At 44.7% G+C, this 20,523-nt stretch overlaps 1 long non-coding RNA gene across 1 annotated transcript in view; it reads left to right on the top strand.

Annotated features, from left to right (window-relative positions):
* Positions 1 to 15,473, top strand: part of LOC144807814 (uncharacterized) — a 31,989-nt gene extending 16,516 nt beyond the window's left edge. Inside the window, exons 3-4 of the long non-coding RNA XR_013606457.1 lie at positions 14,270 to 14,422; positions 14,912 to 15,473. This is a non-coding gene — a long non-coding RNA (uncharacterized LOC144807814). The remainder of the gene's footprint in view (positions 1 to 14,269; positions 14,423 to 14,911) is intronic.
* The last annotated feature ends 5,050 nt before the right edge of the window (positions 15,474 to 20,523 follow it).

A 20,523-nucleotide genomic window follows, 5' to 3' on the forward strand; every position in this document is an offset into this window, starting at 1 on the left:
CACCATCTCGCATAACATTCTCTTGGAGAGGCTTGTAGAGATTGGTGTCGAAGGCCCAGCGCTACTTTGGATTAAAAGTTATCTATCCAAAAGGCGCTCAAAGGTTCAAGTCGGAATGTACTCCTCCATCCACCAGGAAAATGATAAAGGTGTTCCCCAGGGCTCGATATTAAGCCCAACGCTTTTTAACCTGTCCTTGGTCAGGAATCTGGGGGTGATTGTCGACAATAGGCTATCTATGACTGAACACGTCAATAAAGTAGTTCAGACTAGTTTTGGCCTGATGTGCAGTCTGAAGAAAATCTTCAAGTGGCTCCCCCTCTAGTCCCGTATGCCCCTAGTCCAAGGCCTTATCATAAGTCGCATTGATTATGGGAATGCTCTATTAACTTCCATAAACGAAAACCTTCTGGCAAAACTGCAGGTGTTGCAGAACACCGCGGCCAGATTGGTGCTCCCCGTACCCATCAGATCCTTCCCTTAGGACTTTGCACTGGCTTCCCATTAAGAAACGTATCCAATTCAAACTGTGCTGCCTAGTACACAAGACCATCCATGGTCAAGGGCCGGTTTACCTGGAAAAAGAACTCAAACCCCACATACCGGTCAGAGCCCTCAGATCCTCCAGCAAGCAGCTCTTAAAGGTTCCCAAAGTTCGTACTGTGAGAAATGGCGACAGGTCCTTCAGTAAAACAGCTCCTGAAACCTGGAATTCCTTGCCCCTACCTATTAGCGCACAATCTAACTGGGGAACATCCTTTTCAACGCAGCTTTTACCACGCAGTGCTTTTACAACCCATGCTTTACCACGAAAACCATTACAACGCATTGCACTGGGGGGCGCTCTAGGATAAGTAATAGTTTAATTTACTATCCAACACCTTCCCTACTATCCACGGGGACTGGAGTTGGAATAGTAAATTAAACTATTCACTATCCAGCACCCCCCAAAGCAATGCGTTGTAATGGCTTGTGTGGTAAAACTTGCGTTGTAACAGCATGCGTGGTAAAAGCATGCGTTGTAACAACGTACATCCAATCTAACTATCTCAGATTCCGCAAAATCCTTAAAACCTGGCTTTTCTAATTTCTCTGTCCTTCACTTTCTGTCTGGTGTTTGTGCAAGCGCTCTGAGACCTTTGGGTGATTTACGCACTATATAAATGCAATTTACATTACATTACATTACATGATGCGTGGAATTCATCGAGTGTGGCTGAAGGTATTTCCGGTCGTCGCCAATATTTAGTAGATAAATTGCCGGACAAGAGGTTGTTTTCTTTTCATAGAAAGTTGGTTTATTCGCATTACAACTTCAGCCATGGCAAGGAGCGGTGTTTCCCGGAGGTTCGGTCAGCAACTGACAGTAGCCAATCGAACACCCAAGGACCTACGCTCCATGCACGAGAGAGAACATCAGAACATCTGGCCATTCACAATGACTTAACAGTTAATTGCAATAAATAGTAAACCACTACACCGATGTTAAAGTCTCCTGACAATGTCAGGAAAAACAGAAATAAACCACAGGCAAATAATGCGTGTGCATCACTGGACACACACTGTGCAAGAATTTCACGAATTTCGCTTTCTTGTATGCAGCTTTATGAAACAGGGGTGTGTGCACAACCGAATACAAGTTAAGGAGGTCCCATTAATTAGTTAAGGTGTGTACATCATCAACGCTCAATGTTCCTTGCCAATGTATGCATGTAGAGTGCCTGCAGCACTGATTGGCAATTAAGATGGATGCCACCTTGAAGGATGTATGTCACAGTGCACTAAGCAGTGGCATGCATCACAGACTGCTTGCTGGGTGAATCTGCAGCTGCCCTAAAACGGACGCAGCATGAAGAGTCCACGTCACAGTGCACCTTACGTGCTGGCCATGCTGCGCAGTACCTTCAACGAGTCCACTGATGCATCATACATCCAAAATTGCCCCCGCATTGACGTACTACTATGTGGAGCGGGACGTAGTGAACACTGCGCGGTACCAGTGCCCATAGGAACTAACCAAGGAAGCCTTCAAAATACTTCCTAAATCGATGGAGACCTGGGCTCCTCGATGATGGCAATCACAAAGATAGGACAGCTACACAGGAACCACTTGCTTGCAAACTGCCGTGAGTGCATCACAGGCAGACCAGTGTCCTGCACGTTGAAGAACCTTGCAATCAACTCGTCGCCAGTGAAATGCAGTACTACACTGAAGTAGGTTTACTTCTTTAATTGTGCTACCTTCATGAACAGGCAGGGAAGCAGGTTAACAGCCAACTGGGAAATATTTCAAATATACATTCCACAACCCATTAAGACGCACTAAGCATTCTAAATGAAAACCTGATAGGCACCAAAATCCCTCCTGGCCCTGGATCAAGGCCAGAAAGGTAGCTGATATTTGGCCTACTGTACCATGGCACCTCTTATAGGCTTAATAAAAATAAATAAGCTTCCCACAGAAAATGTAAAAAAGGAAAATGGCTTAGGGCCTGATTACGAGTTTGGCACTGTGACAGCGGGCCGCCATGCCAGCACCCAACTCCTACACCACCAAACTCATCCTCACACTGCCCGCCAGATTATACATTTATTTGTGGTTTGCCGGGCAGTACTTTGGCGGTCCCACAGCAGTACATTTGTGGTACTGAAATTCTGGACCCGTATCATAATCATCTTCGTATCATGACGATTTTGGTATCAGCAGACTGAGAATGACGAGTATACTATATACAAGTCTTTTCGTCATATTCGGGTAACGAGATCACCCTGAAATCAAGGATTCCGTTCTGAACCCTCAGGTTCTATTTTGTGTACGGCAGCCATTTTGTGGTTGCCCTCACATAGGCCGATGACTAAGGTCGACCGAGTCCCTGGACACGTACACCTTTTGCTGACTTCTGCGTGACCTGGGCAAGCTGACTCCACTGCCCGAAGCCAAACCTGTTCAGCCAGTTCCTTTCCCAGTGGCCGGTCGAGATTAGGATCAAGGCACAGCATACCATAAACCCTTCATTGCACACATCTTTGTCTAATCTTACTCACACCTGTCCCTGTTCCTTTCTTTATGGCCTGCTTTACGATGAGGAGGTGCCCGATTTTATTAGGGGTCCGTCCGATATCTGATGGAAAGTGTTGGGCCTTGCCAGGTAATTGATTATGGGGTGGACAAACTGAAAATGGGCTTGTCATCATGAATCTGCTTTTCTTTGTCGTAGAAATATGTGAATGGTCAACTGTAAAATAAGGAATGTTTGCCTAAAGCATAATATTTGGTATAAAAAGGGATGGCAGGCTTTGTAAGTGGTGCAGTCTCCTGAGAACATACACCGTGTTGTACTTCTAGGATACCTGTTACTGGCTGCAGCCAATAACTCTGATCTTTGACATCACCAAGAAGTCTCTGCGTTTCTGTAGTCTGAGACAGGAGAATCCGAAGTCTTTGGGTGTGTCCCCTGGCACCGCTGGGTTCTTAAAAACCCAGTGCTTCAGTTGGCGCCCAACGTGGGGCGATTTCAGCGGTACCGGTCCAAGCCAGAGGTTCGTGAGGAGCTTTGTGTGAAATTCTGGAGGAAGGCCAACCACTTCATCGACCCCTGTATGTCGTCGTGGTCCAAAAGTCTTTGCTGCGAGGTTCCCCGCTTCCCAACGGATACTAAGGACTGCTGCCCTGACTATCGCCCTGTCTTGGACCCTTTGATGATTTGTAGAGCGAGACGATAGACGAGTCTGGTGACGTCATCGATACCTCAGTTAAGTATGAGTGGAGCGTCTCCCAGTCCTTAGTTTTGGTTCTTAGTTTTGGGTATCCCCTTGGGATCTTTGATTTGGAACTTGCAAGTACCAAAGCCGAGGGACTCGTGTATTCACGAGACTATCGTATTCGATAATCCTTTGAAGTTTGAAGCTAGACTAGAGAGCGAAGATGCCTGGTCTTAGCAGACTTGGAAATTTGTTTTGTCTTGGTTGTAATAGGGATTCCCGATTGGAGGACTCGTGTCCGGTTCCTCCGATTGGAACTCGAACTTATGAGCTTTATGTGAAGCATGGCATAGGCCCCATCACATATAATGAAGTATGGATCCGATACACCAGGAAGGATGATGTTCTAAAGTGGCCCCAATATGGTAGTTTTGACACAGAGCTTTTAGATAATCTAGAGGTTAGACTTTTTAAGAAGAAAGCCCGGCCAGCAATGTTTGACTCTTTCCGCCTATGACGAAAGGAAGCCAAACAGAAAAATGAAATTAGCAAAGAAAAATAAAAGAGAAAAGGGTATCTCGATAATGCAAGCTGCTATGCAGTACAAAGATGATGAAGAAGAACAAGCGATTGAGCAGTTGCACAGGCAACGTAAAATGGCGATTGATAAATGCTATCCAGTTTTGCCACCTCTTCAGCAAGATGCAGCAAAGGAACTTGAGAAAGACCCTCTAATGTCACATTTATTGAGTTCGCCACCCCCTATGCGCAGAGTGCTACAGCACCTCTGCAACCTTTAGTTGTGCAACCTCCGGTTGTTGTGCCTCAGGTTCTTCCACAGCCGCCAGCTGCTCTTCAGTTGGCTCCTACTGCTACGGTGCAGCCTCATCAAGGGCCGCCGACTTTGCTACCTGCTCCGCCTTTACTTCCTACGACTTTACCTATTGTATCGATTACCTCTTCTGATGTTCCTCCTGATACTGCCTCTGCGTCTGCATCTGCGTCTGCTTTGCCTCACTCTGTTTTTCCTCCTGTCCTTTCATCGACTTCTCCTTCTGTTCGTCAGAGAATGACTGATACTGTTGCTAGCCTCCTATCTCCCCTCTTTGGGGCTGCAAGTATTACCCCTGTTTCAACGCGCAAACAGTTGCGTAGTCAACTTCCCGACTCTAGAGAGCGGGAAACATTGGATTATTTGGCACATAAATGGGTTACTGACCCCACAAGATATGAGCTAGAGTCTGTTATGGATGTCTTCCGTCAGTGGGAAGCACCAAAGCAGAGATATGTTTTCGAGAAAATGTGTGCTTTTCTTTGTGAGGATTTGGAGGATAATGGTTCCAGAACCCAATCCACCTGAGTTATGTCGTGTACGGTTCGAATTCGCGAAAGGCACGATTGTGGGTTCCGATGTTGAGAGAGCAGTTGCGACATTGTTGTCATTTAGGAGTGAGGCTATCTCTCGGTCGTTGTTTGAACCTGATCCTTCTGCTAGGAGAAAAGCGCGACAATATCCAATGAGAGAGGTTCCTCCGGTATGGAAGGAAGAAGTACCTGCTGGTGCAAATAATAACCCCCAGCTGTGCCAGCACATTTTCAGCGTGTTTGGGTACATGTTCCATGGAAGCGAGCTGAAGTTTTGGCCCTTAAACAGACTTTACCTGACCCTCGTAAAAATCCTGCAGGGTACTATAACGAGTTATCACAGACTGCAGACTCATGTGTTATGGATCTAGCTGATATAGACATGTTATTTGGAAATGTTGTTCCACAGCCTTTATGGGGTTTAATTCGTCATACAGATCATGCGCAAGAGTTAGGTGATACCTGGGTTAATATTGCTGCTGCAGATGGCCGACAAGTTGGTGGTGCTAAACCTGAGCCTGTAGTAGCAGAACTCCCTGGTAAGATCGTTACTTATATGAAGACTCTAATGCCTGGGATGCGAATAAATTGGGATAAATTGTCTGCATGTAAGCAGAAGAAAGAGGACACCGTGTCTGATTTCTTCACTAGGTTTGAGGAAACGTTTATAGACCACAGTGGTCAAGACATGAGTACAGAAGGTGGTCAACGGTTGTTCGTTGACAAGTTTGTGCACAATTTGCTCCCCGAATTGTGTAAGAAATTGAAAGATTCAGAGTTCTTGGGCCGTTTCCTCTTCAGCACAGATATTGGCTACTGCGCAGTATTATGAAAATAGGGATAAGGATGAGAAGGATAGAGCAGACAAGAAAACTAAAGAGTTAAAAACGAAGGTTCTTTTACAGCAAGCTTATCCGCCTCGTAATGGTCAGCGTGATTATCAGCAACCTCAGCAGTTTCAGAGGAACTCGCAAAGGTTCGAGTTTTCTCAACCACGTTTTCCTGTAGGCCCTAATCAGTGTGCATATTGCAAAGAAGAGGGTCATTTTAAAAGTAGCTGCCCTGCTTTGTTACAGCGTATGAATGGTGTTCCTAGCGCAAGAGGTCGAGGTGTTCCACAAGCATCTAGAGGTAGAGGATGTGGAGGTTTCCCCCAGAATGTACGCTCCTTTCCTCCACAAAATTCAATGAATAGTTTTGATCAGCAGAATAACACGCCTGGTAGGACGACTCAGTACTACGCCGACGACTACTATGCAGAAGGTGAGAATATGGAAGGTGAAGATTGCTAGGACAGCCATAGACAGAGAGAGGGAGTTGTTTCAGTTCCAGTAGATCAGAGTGGACCTTATGTTGAGGTGATTACATCAGGTGTGTCAGAGCCTTTTCTGTTGGATACTGGTGCTACAAAGAGTTCTATTATGCACTCTAAACTCCCTGGCGCATCTTTGTCTGGAGAGACGAATGTTTCAGTAGGTTTTTCTGGCGACCCGGTTAGGAACCCGATTTCTAGTCCTATGTCTCTGTCTGTTGGATCTTGTGAATTCGAAGCACCCCTTATTCTGACGACGGGTTGTGGTGAGAATTTGTTAGGATTGGATCTGTTAAAAATATTGTACGCGACATTATATTGTTCTCCTTCGGGAGTACAACTCACATTGGGTAAGAAAGTGGTCTCCCCGATGTATTTATCGAAAGATAAACTTCCGGCAGAATTGTTTTCTCTTCCTGATACTATTTGGGCTACTGGTCCTAATGATGTGGGTCTTTTGGAGATACCACCATATGTTGTGACATTGAAAGCGAATGTTAAAATGCCACGTATTCCCCAATACAAGATATCTAGTGAAGGTGAAAAGGCGTTGCTAGCGATCATTCATGACTTGATTGAAAAAGATGTAATTGTAGAAACAAGAGGTAACGTTTGCAATAGCCCTGTTCTGCCTGTTCTGAAACAAACTGACTCTTCCCAGCCACCTGTTTACAGGTTTGTGATTGATCTTAGGGAGATGAATAAAATAGTTGTGCCACAGTTTCCAGTTGTCCCTGATATCACTGCCTTATTAACGATGATTCCAGCTTCTGCCACTTGGTTCTCGGTGATTGACCTGAAAAATGCCTTTTTCAGCATCCCGATTGCCGAGGAGAGTAGGGATATTTTCGGCTTCTGTTTAGGAGGACAAAGCTTCCGGTTCAAACGCGCTCCCCAAGGCTATTGTGAGAGTCCATCAATATATACTCAGGCGTTAAAAACACAGCTTGATACGATTATTTTACCTGATGGCGCTACCCTTATTCAGTACATTGACGATTTGCTAGTCGCTGCAGATACTGAGGAAATTTGTAAAGAAGCAACGTTGTCGTTGTTGCGTCATTTGTCTGATTTGCATCACAAAGTGTCACTTTCGAAGTTACAATATTGTCGACAAGAAGTGACCTACTTAGGTCATCTCTTGTCGAAGGAGGGAAGGAAACTGACCCCAGAAAGGATTCAGGCAATTGCAAAATTGAGTGTGCCAATGACACAGAGAGAAGTGCGTGCTTTCTTGGGTATCACGTCATATTGCAGACAATGGATACCAAATTTTTCCCTGCTGGCCAAACCTTTAGTGGCATTGACCTGTAAAGATACGCCTAATCCCCTTCCATGGTCTGAAGATTGTCAGAAAAGTTTTACCGAATTGCGTGATGCATTGTGTTCGGCTCCTGTGTTGGGTACCCCTGACTACAGTAAGCCCTTTACACTGTATGTCCATGAGAAAGAAGGTTGTGCATTGTCAGTGTTGACACAGTCTTTTGGGGACAAGCAACGTCCATGCGCATATTTTTCGTCGACTTTGGATCCGGTAGCTAGAGCGTTACCGAGTTGCTTGAGAGCCACAGCGGCAGCAGCTGTTTCTATTCGACAGTCCGCTGGTTTAGTGATGAATAATATGTTGATTGTAATGGTTCCACATGCAGTGGACACTTTGTTAAACAGGACCAAGACACAGCACTTAACTAGTGCTCGATTGTCAGGTTACGAGTTGACACTTTTAGTGAGTCATGTTCACATAAAGAGATGCAACACGTTGAATCCAGCTACGTTGCTGCCGATTGGAGCAGAAATAGATGTCTCTGAACAGCATGATTGCTTTCTTAAAACAGAGGAAGAAACGAAAGGGAGAGTAGATCTCAAGGACACTCCTCTTGTGAAGTGTGATGGTACCTTATGGGTGGATGGTTCATGCTTCAAGCTTCCGAATGGTGATACAACTGCGGCATATGCTGTTACGACTTTGCATACGATTGTTGAAGCTGCACACATCCCACATAATTCAGCTCAAGCAGTAGAGTTGATTGCACTTACGAGAGCGTGTGTGTTATCGAAAGGAATGAAAGTGACCATATATACTGACAGCCAGTATGCATTTGGTGTGGCTCATAGTTTTGGACTATTGTGGAAAGAACGTGGGTTTTTGACTTCGCATGGAGCCAAGATACAGCATGGTCAGTTGGTAAATGAGCTTCTTGAGTCACTTACTTTGCCGTTGCAAGTTGCGATTGTGAAATGCAATGCACATAAGAAGGTTACCGATGATGTTGGTCGAGGCAATGCATTTACTGATGAAGTCGCGAAAGAAACAGCAAGGGATGTGATGAGTCGAATGTATGTTGCAGGCCCTGCGAGATGGGTTGGTAACATTGGAATGTGTGAAGATACGATAGAGAGAGTGAAGTGTATTCAAGCTGAAGCTACAGAGAAAGAGTTGAGTGTGTGGAGAGAGAGAGGACGGGTAAATTGGATGCAAATGGCTGTTGGGTTGAATTGTCAGAACATCAGCAATGGTTGTTACCCGATGCATATGTGCTTGCAGTGGTTACAATGGCCCATGGGATGGCTCACATCAGTGTGAAAGGGATTTGTAAGTTGTTGGCCCCAGTATGGCAAAATGCTAAAATTCCTAAGTATGCAGAGAATGTGGTCAAGAATTGCATGGTGTGCTTGAAATACAATCCTGGTAGGGGAACTCCAACTCCAGCTGGTCATTTTGCGCCTCCAACGTACCCGTTCGAGGTTTTGCAGCTAGATTTCATCCACATGGAGAGGTGCAACAACTTGTAATACGTACTCATTGTTGTTTGTGCCTTTTCAAGATGGGTAGAAGCATATCCCCTGAAAGACAATACTGCCTTATCCACAGCTAAAGCCCTTGTCAAATAATTTTTCCCTAGGTTTGGCTTACCGAGAATGGTCTGGAGTGATAATGGGAGTGAATTTGTGGGTCAAGTGATGAAGAGAGTATGTGAAGGGCTAGGTATACGCCAAAGGTTTCGCGCTGCAAATCACCCCCAATCAGCTGGACTAGTAGATTGCTATAATGGCACGTTAAAACTGAAATTGGCCAAGATACAAGCGAGCTCTGGTCTTAAATGGCCTGATGCTTTGCCCCTAGCACTCCTATCTACAAGAATGACCGTGCACTCACGAGTGGGACTTAGTCCGTACAAAATTGTGTTTGGCCGCCCGGCCAACATATGGGGAGTGCCTAGGCCGACAAAATTCTGTGAGATTGAACACCCTGTACTGCTTGATTACTTGTATGATCTGACGGCTAAATTGCGTGTTTTACACCAACAGGTCCACGATACTCTGCCTCAGGACTCTGAAGATCCAGGACATGCTATCGATCCTGGTTCGTGGGTGCTGGTAAACAATTTCCAGCGGACAAAGAATGATCAGCCCCGTTGGACTGGCCCCCACCTAGTCCTTTTGTCAACAAGATCAGCCGTGCGAGTGGAAGGGAAGAAGAACTGGATCCACGGCGTACATTGTAAGAGGGTCCCTTTGCCTCTGCCGTACGACCGGTGGGCCCAGGAGGGTATTGCTGACTCTGAGACTGAGACTGTGCCTCGTTTCCTGCCTTTCAGCGATGCACGTGTAAAAGGAACAAATTCTGAACTTGAAAGTGACAATCTTTTGCAGGAAGCTGTGCCACCGTCAATTCGATTGGACACTACCGAACCTGAACTCTTGTTCCAAGACCAGATATTATCTGGAAAAAGTCGTTATAATCTGAGACCGAGAACTATGGACAAATAAATATTTTTCTTTATTATTTTTGAAAAGTGCAGCTCTCTCATCTGAGAAACTTTTTTATTTTTGTTTTTCGAACTACCATCCGGGTTCAGCTGTAGGGTCGCGGGCGACAAGTCTTTGGAGTGCAAGCCGAAGACACAAGGTCGACGGTTCTGGTTGGTTCTTGGGCGTTTCCCTTGGACTGACAGGTGCATTCCTTAGCACGGAACACCCTACCTCCGCGAGCAGCAACGTTAGAGGATGGAGTTTTTCAAGAAGGAGAGACCTGCCAAAGAAATGAACTTTAAAGCCAAAATATGTATAATGATGACCAGAAAACGCTTTTTGATATTATGCATTTTCATGTTGTTTAGTGTAATGACGTTTTTAATAGGATATGTTTTATTCTCTTTTCGAGTGACATTTGCACCCACTGCACAGCCCATGCCTCCTTCTACTGTTTCCTCACATTCTTTTCACCCTTTTGCTGAACATGAATCCGTTAGAAGATTAGAGTTTATCAATAACTCCTTCGTTCAGCTTTTGCACCAACACCAATTAGTAATGAACACGACTAACTGTTGGGTGTGTGGTCTTATGCCTCATACTACTGATAAAGGTAACCCTTATCTGGTCCTGACATTTAGCTACAATGGTTCTGTATGGGCATACAGAACGATGTTCATCTATTCTCATGAAGTCCACCCCCTACGTTCTGTAAAAGATAATCCAAAGAATAGTGCTCTAGTTAAGGGTATAGTAGATACGATTAGAGAAGCTACTTCCTATGAGACTATCCCGAGAGATGAGACACTAGCGTATATTGGATGGAACGTGACCGGATATGGAGTTACTCTGAGTGAAAACCAGCGAGCAACGAGATCCTCCCCGATTTGGATTATACCCCATCAGGGTCACCTATGTCTGCACGGTAATGGCAAGAATCCCAGAGCTCAGTTAGGGAAGAGTATCTGCACTGAGACATATGTTTTTGCATCTCAGACTTTCCCTTCGTTCCTAGCAGCTAGGGGTACCTATTTCATCTGTCATGATAGAGCCTACACATGGTTGCCCCCGGACTTCTCTGGCACATATTTTGTTTTGTTCCTGTTGCCTCCCACTTGCACAGCTGCGGCAGATTACCACAAGACAAGGATAGTTAGAGGTGTCTTCATTGAGGAAGATACTGCAGGACAAGAATTGGGAGATTTCGTGAAGGGTTTTCTGCCGTTTTGGGGACCCATGATTAACAGCAGGAACATAAGGCAATTGACGAGGGTGGTTGAGTCCACCATAGTTGAAACTGCCGGTGCCCTTAGTAACTTGACTGCTGAGCTCCAGTCGGACCGTCTTATGACTCTTCAAAACAGAGTTGCTCTAGATATCATACTTGCAGACCGAGGTGGGGTATGTAAAGTGATCCAATCAAGTTGCTGTATTTTCATTCCGGATAATGCTCCAACAGTGCACCAGGCCATTTCCAAACTACATAAGATCTCTGAATCTATTCATGTGGATAACGGAGATTGGTCGTTGATGGGGTGGTTCTGGGAACTGTTATCCGCCTGGGGATGGAAGATTCTGATGGTCATTGGGATGATCTTAGCCATTCTTTTCCTGTTCTGTCTATGCGTACAGTGTGCTCCTGCTATATGTGGCCTCTGTGCTGCATTATGTGTAAGGAAACCTGTATCGAGAGATGAGCTAAGTAATAGGATGATGCTACAGCACGATCTCAATGATTTTATGAATATAGACCTGGACTCAGATTAGCGTGAGTGTAGGCTAATTGCCTATGTAAGGGCAAAAGGAGGGTCTGTGGTACTGAAATTCTGGACCCGTGTCATAATCATCTTCGTATCATGACGATTTTGGTATCAGCAGACCGAGAATGACGAGTATACTATATACAAGTCTTTCCGTCATATTCGGGTAACGAGATCACCTTGAAATCAAGGATTCCGTTCTGAACCCTCAGGTTCCATTTTGTGTACGGCAGCCATTTTGTGGTTGCCCTCACATAGGCTGATGACTAAGGTCGACCGAGTCCCTGGACACGTACACCTTTTGCTGACTTCTGCGTGACCTGGGCAAGCTGACTCCACTGCCCGAAGCCAAACCTGTTCGGCCAGTTCCTTTCCCAGTGGCCGGTCGAGATTAGGATCAAGGCACAGCATACCATAAACCCTACATTGCACACATCTTTGTCTAATCTTACTCACACCTGTCCCTGTTCCTTTCTTTATGGCCTGCTTTACGATGAGGAGGTGCCCGATTTTATTAGGGGTCCGTCCGATATCTGATGGAAAGTGTTGGGCCTTGCCGGGTAATTGATTATGGGCTGGACAAACTGAAAATGGGCTTGTCATCATGAATCTGCTTTTCTTTGTCGTAGAAATATGTGAATGGTCAACTGTAAAATAAGGAATGTTTGCCTAAAGCATAATATTTTGTATAAAAAGGGATGGCTGGCTTTGTAAGTGGAGCAGTCTCCTGAGAACATACACCGTGTTGTACTTCTAGGATACCTGTTACTGGCGGCAGCCAATAAATCTGATCTTTGACGTCACCAAGAAGTCTCTGCGTTTCTGTAGTCTGAGACAGGAGAATCCGAAGTCTTTGGGTGTGTCCCCTGGCACCGCTAGGGTTCTTAAAAACCCAGTACTTCACATTTCAAAGGCTCAGATCTGAGCCTTAGAAAGGCACCGCAATGGGAGCGCCAAATCACGTTCCTGCATGGCATGGAATGTGCAGTCCATGCCGGGCAGGATCAGGGGTGCATACAAACAGCAGGGAACACCATGTGCCCCCTTGCATGCACTCCATGAGCCAGAGGCACAAGGGGGTCCTGTAGGTCCCCCTTAGTTTCTTCACTGCCACTCTTTTCATGACGAGCTCAACGCCATGAAAACTGTGGCGTGAGGGGCACTTGCAGCAGTCCTGTGCCGGTCCAAACCCAGGATCGTAATAGGGCAGATGGACCGCCACCGTCACTACAGCGTTCACATGGTCACATGGACCACCATTGTCTTAATAAGGCCCCTCCTGTTTTGAAATCTCTTTGTTTTTACCAACACCACAGAAAAAAGGAAATACCACTAATAGTAACAAACGTAGGCATTTTTGCAATTGTACCACGGTTCAGCACTTTATTGGTGGGTTTTTTTTAAACATACATTTTCTAAGTGTTAAAGACCAGCAAGTAAAGTTAAAAACAAACTTCAAATGCCCTCAGGAAGCTCGTGAGGGACATCTAGTAACGACCAGTTGAACTGCTGCTTGATTCAATGCTTTTGCATTTGACTCGTGAGGGACACCTAGTAATGATGAGTTGAACTGCAGCTCTTCGTAGAATTGTTTTGATATTGGATACTATAATATTCACTGCCTACTGCTAATCTTGTCCCATAATGCTGTGCAGGGCTTTTGGTTGGGATTGTTTTTTGCCAATAACTGTGGTCCTAAGAGGATGGGACCACCAGCGAACTTTAACAAGATTTGCTTTTTGTTTATGCTCTTTGTGTTCAAGGCATCTGCTTGGTCCTTCCCCTAGGTTAGGGGGATCCCCAAAATCATCACCTCTCTCATTGCCTAAAGTTTTCATTGAAAAAGTTCCCTTTAGTGAATTGGTTATATGCGTTTTAGCTTTATCAAAGCATCTGAGGATGTTGTTGATTTAACTGCTACGCTACATGATTAAGTACAGTTTTTGTACTGTGCTGCGTGCTCCGTTACCTTATTTTAGTACTATGCCCAGGGTTAGTATTCCTTTGTTTTGTCGCACTTACTTACCTTATGGTTTCTGGACAAATCTTACTTATTTTCTGGTTGTGGTTTCTTAGTTTTGACCACCTTCAATTCCAGTGCATGCTGCTGCCGGCACGTGCATCCTGTTCAGTCTTTTGGATTTTTTATCATGTAACTTTCATGTACAGAGCCTTCCATGTTACATGTCTTTTTTGACGCGCTGGCAGCCTCAATAATTTGCATGACACCAGCTTTCAGTCCGTGTTCTCATTCCCCATCTTTCCTTTCCCCCCAAACCCTACCCCTGGACTTCTAGATTGTTCTTTGTATCAGTTCCACGCTGTATTTTAACTTGGGACTCATTGTTAATGGGTTTATATATATTTTTTTTGACAGTCACTGACAGCTTTTCTGGTTGAGGAAATTGTGATCCTCACAGCAGCGAAACACCTGAAGACCCTCATTCTACTGCAGGGACCTGCCCAGAATTTTGTATTGCTTTATTACTTTTTATTCTTACTCCTGGAGTGACCTTTGGACATTTTGAAGGTAAGCTCCTCTACACACTTTGTGATCGGTGGCATCCTCTTGTTTGTCTGTTTCCTGAATGGACTTACCAACATGTGTCTTTATTGTATTTCATTGTAAGAAAAGACCGGGTTACAGGGGTCTTGATGTTGGGGGATCCTCCCAGCGGGGGCCCATTCTTCTCTCACCTCTTGTTGTCATCATAGTAGGTGGGCTCCCGATAGATTAGCCATTTCCTCATTGGGTGAAAGGTATTCCGTATATATTTCACTTCTCTGTCTGCATGGATGCTTCACAAAGGCCGGTAAAATGACGAACTAATGTTTGCCATGCTAGAAATGTGTAATTTTACGGGTATTGGATTCATCGGTGAACCACTCACTATGTTTGTGTTTTGTACACACTTCCAACTTTAAATAGATTTTAATCTGAGATGTTAGTGTACATGCGTTTATCTGTAACCCCCCCCCCCCGTGTTGTGTGTTCTAATTTTCATTTTTATGTTTTCAGACTTTCTCTGAATTTTATAGACAGGCCCCAACTGCTCCCACTGACCGGTATGGCTGCTGCCATACACTATGACCATCTTTGAGCGCCCTGAAGAAGGTGGTCCAAATCTGCGTTTCACCGAAACGCTTTTCAGCACAAACTTCAGCCTGGATTCAAACCACGGCCTGCATCTATAAAGGATATATCAAGTTAATTATTACACAAATGTTGTACAAACAAGTATATGTAAAGTGATACAAATATTGAACCTCTCTATTTAGTGGGACAACTGTATTTTCCAGAATTAAATTTGGGCCCGATTTTTTAATGTTTCAAACCGTGAATAGGAGATATACCGAGATATGTTTTTAACTTGCTTTGATATGTATGTGACTGAGTGTATGTAGTATGGCAGATAATAGTATGAGTTTAATGTTTTTACTTGAGTTTAGTGATGGGGATCCTGTCATAAATTGTCTGTATATGAAATACTGTGAGCAATCTACACCTCTTGTTGCGAGAAGTAGGATAAAATATTTCGCTATATGATGTATCTTTGTTTAATGATAAGAAGTAAATATTATATGAGAAATTGTTACCACAATAAAATGATTTTCTAAGAATGAAACTATATGTTTCAAATAAGTTAATGGATTTTTCCTCAGTAGACTAGTTGGAGTTATCCCCTAGTATATTTCTGTTTAGTTGGCATTTTTGTTCATTTTGATGTTTCTCTTCCCCCTGGTACTGCCTTCTCCTAATACCGTCCTACAGGGGCCTTATTTTTTTGATTAGCCCATCTACTCTGTAACCTGAGAAGAGGTGCTGCGTGTTTCTCAATGAGACTAGTTTACTGCCCACTCTTCCAGCTTCCTTCCAAGGGGGAGTCCTCTCGGGTTTCCTCTTAATGTGGTATACATTCTTAAAGGGCATGCGTCAACTAGCCATATCATAGCCACTGTAACTGTGGCATATGATATTCCTTCCTCTGGAAGGCAAACAGGCAAGAGATCTCGGCCATCATGCTTTCAGAAACCCAAACACAGTCACCTATGCCGGTGTAGGAGGCATTGTCCCCCGAACGATTCCAGCATTATTGGAAGATTTTCCCGCGGTTGTCCACTTTTAGTAATCTTCCTTACAGGACAGTTACTACGCCCAGAGGCTCCATCAGAGCCAAGGGCTCGATTCTGCCTTGCTGGTTCGCCTAAATCAAGTTTCGCGTAAATAATTCCAATTGTCCCAGGCAGATCTAATATTTAGGCATGTGATTTAAACAGTCCTGATGATGGTCCCATTATACGTCTAAAGGGATCGAAACGTCATCGACCTCTTGAATAGTTTCACACAGACAACCATTGTGTTACATTAGTGTGATAACTACTGTGGATAGCTTGTTTTGTATTTACATTGACCAAAAGCTTCCTCTCTCTTTTGCCTGAAAATCCTAATGTTTATTTGTATGTTTGTTGAGTTCTCATGTACTGGATGCAGGATTGTATCCCACTTTACTGTTCGTGGCTCTTGAAAATACTGTAAACATTTAATTGATTAGAATTGTATGTCCGGCTGGACACTGCGGAATATAGTATTTATTACAGACTATAGTTATTCAATTGTTCTAAATGGTTTTTTAAGGACCACTTTTATTTAAGATTGACACGCAAGGTCCTTAATTACCTTTTGGGTTCCGTTGTACTTTTTAAACTCTTTTGTTTTCAAGACATCTGCTTGGTACTCCCCCTAGGTTAGGGAGGATCCCAAAATCATCACCTCTCTCACTGCTTGCTAATTTTTCGGTTTCACTTTTGTGAAAGTTCTATATGCTCTTTAGCATGTAAAGATAGAGATACACAGTGCCATCAGCTATGCTACGCAGTACTACATGTACTACGTGTAGTTCAAAGTATACTACGTGAAGCTACATGTAGTGCTGCTACGCAAATTACCCCCAGGGTTAATAAATACAAACTTATCAGGCTAAAAAAAGACCATACGAGAGACAGGGTCAGCCAGAAAAAAAATAAGAAAAAGCAATACACTGAAACATATTAAACCTGGAAGTGAAATGACGGCAATAGGAGAGTAGTTGGGAACAGGATCTGAGTGAGTTTGACTACAAAGACTGGCAGGTGGCACTGAGCTTCCTTGCTGAAGTAACTATAAAAGTGAACTATTGCCTGATCCAACTCAACGTTCTCCACTGAACTCACTCTGCAAGGATGCAGCTGTACAAGATCGGGGGGAGACTGCGGCCTGCCTCCGAGGTATCGGGATGGAGGATATATTTTGCATACACCATAGAGTTGCCCCCAACCACTGGTTTCCTGGGAGACAGTGGGAGGTTCTCTAGAGGATGTCACAGGGATATCTCTGGAGCTGCAACCTCGATTGGCATTGCTATGTATATGGGAGACCCCTCAGATAACTCCTGCTATCAAAAGATTCTGGTAAACTTGGGCTGTATGGTGGCAAAAAGAGATATTGCCCAAGAATGGAAAGGAGAGTTGCCCCCAACCACTGGTTTCCTGGGAGACGGTGGGGGGTTCTCTAGAGAATGCCACAGGAATATCTCTGGAACTGCAACCTCGATTGGCATTTCTATGTAGAAGGGACCCTTTAGATATCTCCCGCTATCAAAAGTTTCTGGTAAACTTGGGCTGTATGGTGGCAAAAAGAGATATTGCCCAAGAATGGGAAGGAGGGGATTCCCCGGTGAGGACATTGGTAGGCTGGCATGGAACATTGTAAGCTGGTAGAAAAGGAGGTATGCAAAGGTTGGGGTTTCCTGCAGACGTTTGAAAACATTTGGGGCAATTGGGGTTCTGAGACTCCTTAAAGGATGGGACGAGAGCAGCACTAATGGTGCCTTCTCCTGAGGGAGTCAGGAAAGTGTACAACGGACAGCTTAGGTTTAGACTCACCTTAAGGTTGTATACATGGGAGATGGATTGGTCTATTACCAGTGCAAGGAATTAGAGTGTTCATTCATTGGCTTTTGACTGACCAGTGTGGGTGGTTGGGGGGGACTTACGGGCACTTGGAGTGCAAGGTGATTTGATGCTAGTATGAGTTTGTTTGGTTGTGCATAAAATAATAAACACATTCTCAGAAAAAAAACAATACAAGTGTTTTTCCTAGAGGCAACTAAGGGGTGACACTAATGCATTCATTACAGGTGCTCTGGCATGGGGCGAGGCATTGACTGCACCCCATATATACTAACATTGTGGGCTGAGTTATTTACCATGTGTGGTGCGTACTGTCCATTCAAGCTGATACCCTGTAAATTATGAGTAACATGCAGATTGTGGTGCTTGCTGCACCAAATACAACATGTATCTGTATTTACAGGGCATTTAATCTTGGTAACAGCAACAGGTTTGCCCTGTTGAAATTTACCTGGTAGAATTGTAGAAGCTGCTGCAATGAACATTACAGTCTGAAATCCAATAGTTGGGGTAATAGGAGTTACCAAAGACCTGAGAATGGATCTGCCCACTCAGAATTAGGGCTCATGTCTCACATACGCGTGTCCACACAAGGTGACTGTGCTAATTCAGCAACACATTATTGCAGGGTCCACTCTCATCTACACCTGACTCTCTAGGCCACTTTCTTAGTTCTACTCTAGGCAATCTGTACTTGTTACAACACAGCACCATAAACCAGAATGTAGGATATTGATGTACTTTTGCAGGATTACATTTCCATTAACCTCATTTGTTCCTACGCTACAAGTAACACTTAAAGGTCGATGCTGCTGTGAGAGCACCAGAATTTTGAAGTGATTTTATCATATTTTTACATGATATTTGCTGCATAATTTATATGCCAAATATGTTCATGACTCGGCTCATGCACGGGCACTTAGAGACAATCCTGACACTTGGCCTGGCTTTGGCTCAAGCACTCACTATTAATTTGTTGGATCGCCCACCTTTATTATTGGGAGGAGGAATAGGGAGAGAGAAGATAGGAAGAGAGAGAGATAGACTTAGAAAGAAAGGGATAATAAAGGGAGAGCAGAAGGATTGAGATGTATGACAGAGAGAGAGAGAGAGAGGAAGAGCGAAAGGAACAGAAAGAAAGCAGGAAAGCTAGAGAGATGAGCGGAGAGAGAGGAAGAGAGAAAGACAGAAGAGAGCAGAGAAATAAACAGAGAGGAGGACAGTCAGAGTAAGAAAGAGAGAGGTGTGTTTGTGAATTGTGTGCATAGGTCCATCCAGGTATTGTGAATTGGAAATGTCCTTGGAGTACCATTCCCATGATCCCCTGAAACCAACGCACAAATACTGTTCTTTATAGAAAATCACACAGTAATAAAGTGAAAACATATCATAAGAAAAATCCAAACCAATATAGAAATATAGCAATTTTTTTAATGAATAAAATGACACCCTAATAACCGAAATACAATAAGTAGAACATTAAATATGAATCTTCAAATTCTAAATTAAAAATAGTGTCAAAAAGCACAAAACATCAATAGCGGTTATTTGATCATTTTAGACCAGGGCAAAGTCAAAAGTTAGGGCAGATAGCGATGGATAAAGAGAATAGGTTCTTCCCAGTGGAAATGTTCCCTTCTGACTTAGAATCTTTTATGGAGAAAAGATGGTCATCAATGACCCACCTGGGAGTTTGTGAAGGTTGTTGCCTGTTGCTGCTTGTCCCTTCGATCTCGGGACCGACTGCTGTGCTGGGCTGTGCTGGGCTGTGCCTCTCGCCGCACCCGCTTCGCTGGGAGAGCTGAGGCTAAAGCGCTGGGCACTTGGAGGCGCTTGAGGTAAACATCACGTCGGCGCTTTAGCAGGGACTCGGAAGTCCAGGAGTCCCTGCTTCCCCAGGTGCGCGCGGACGCGCCCACCAACAGACACGCCCCCGCCTGCAACGTGCCTATTTTACGTTCTGCTCAACGCTCAGCGGGACGTGAGCGGGACGCCGAGCGAAGCCCGAGCAAAGGGCGGGCAGTCTGTGGCAGTCAGGGGCTGCCAGAGGCTGGGCTGGGCTGGGCCACGTCCCTTTCCACCAGCAGTGAGTACAACCATGGCAACCCGTTCTGGAAAATTGCTCAGGAACGTGGCTGAAAGGGGAGGTGTTGGCGGGAGCCCTGTGATTGGAACAATGGACCGTTTTATCACCAGGGTGGCGGCGGTAATAGATAAGGAGATTGCTATGTCAGAGCGCCGCCTATCTGAGGTCTACCTCCCTTCCAGACGCTCATCCTTGGGTGCCGCTGCACAGGCCCTGACATCGGCTTGTGAGCGGGCTCAACTTGTCTCCCCTGATGTCTTCCCGGGCTGCTCCATAGACCCCCCTCAGCTCCTAGATATAGAGCAAAACATAGACAGGTTGGAGCATTTGGCCGCGCTTCTACCTAGTGGCATCGAAGAAGTGGGTGGCTCCAGTATATCTACTCCACCAGTATCATCTATGCCCCAAAATAATGCCATAACACAGTCACTACTGCTAACACCACCAACCCCCGCTATAGTAATTCCAGATGGGGTGCCTTGTGTATCTGAAATTGCTGCAAGCAGCCAGAATAAGAGGGCTAAAAGCAAAAAGACAGGTAACCGTAAAAAGGGTAGGTTGGTGAGACAGGCTGCGCTCTATCAAAGAACAAGAAA

The sequence above is a fragment of the Lissotriton helveticus genome, chromosome 1_2 (genome assembly GCF_964261635.1).
Source record: "Lissotriton helveticus chromosome 1_2, aLisHel1.1, whole genome shotgun sequence".
NCBI classification, from domain to species: domain Eukaryota; kingdom Metazoa; phylum Chordata; class Amphibia; order Caudata; family Salamandridae; genus Lissotriton; species Lissotriton helveticus.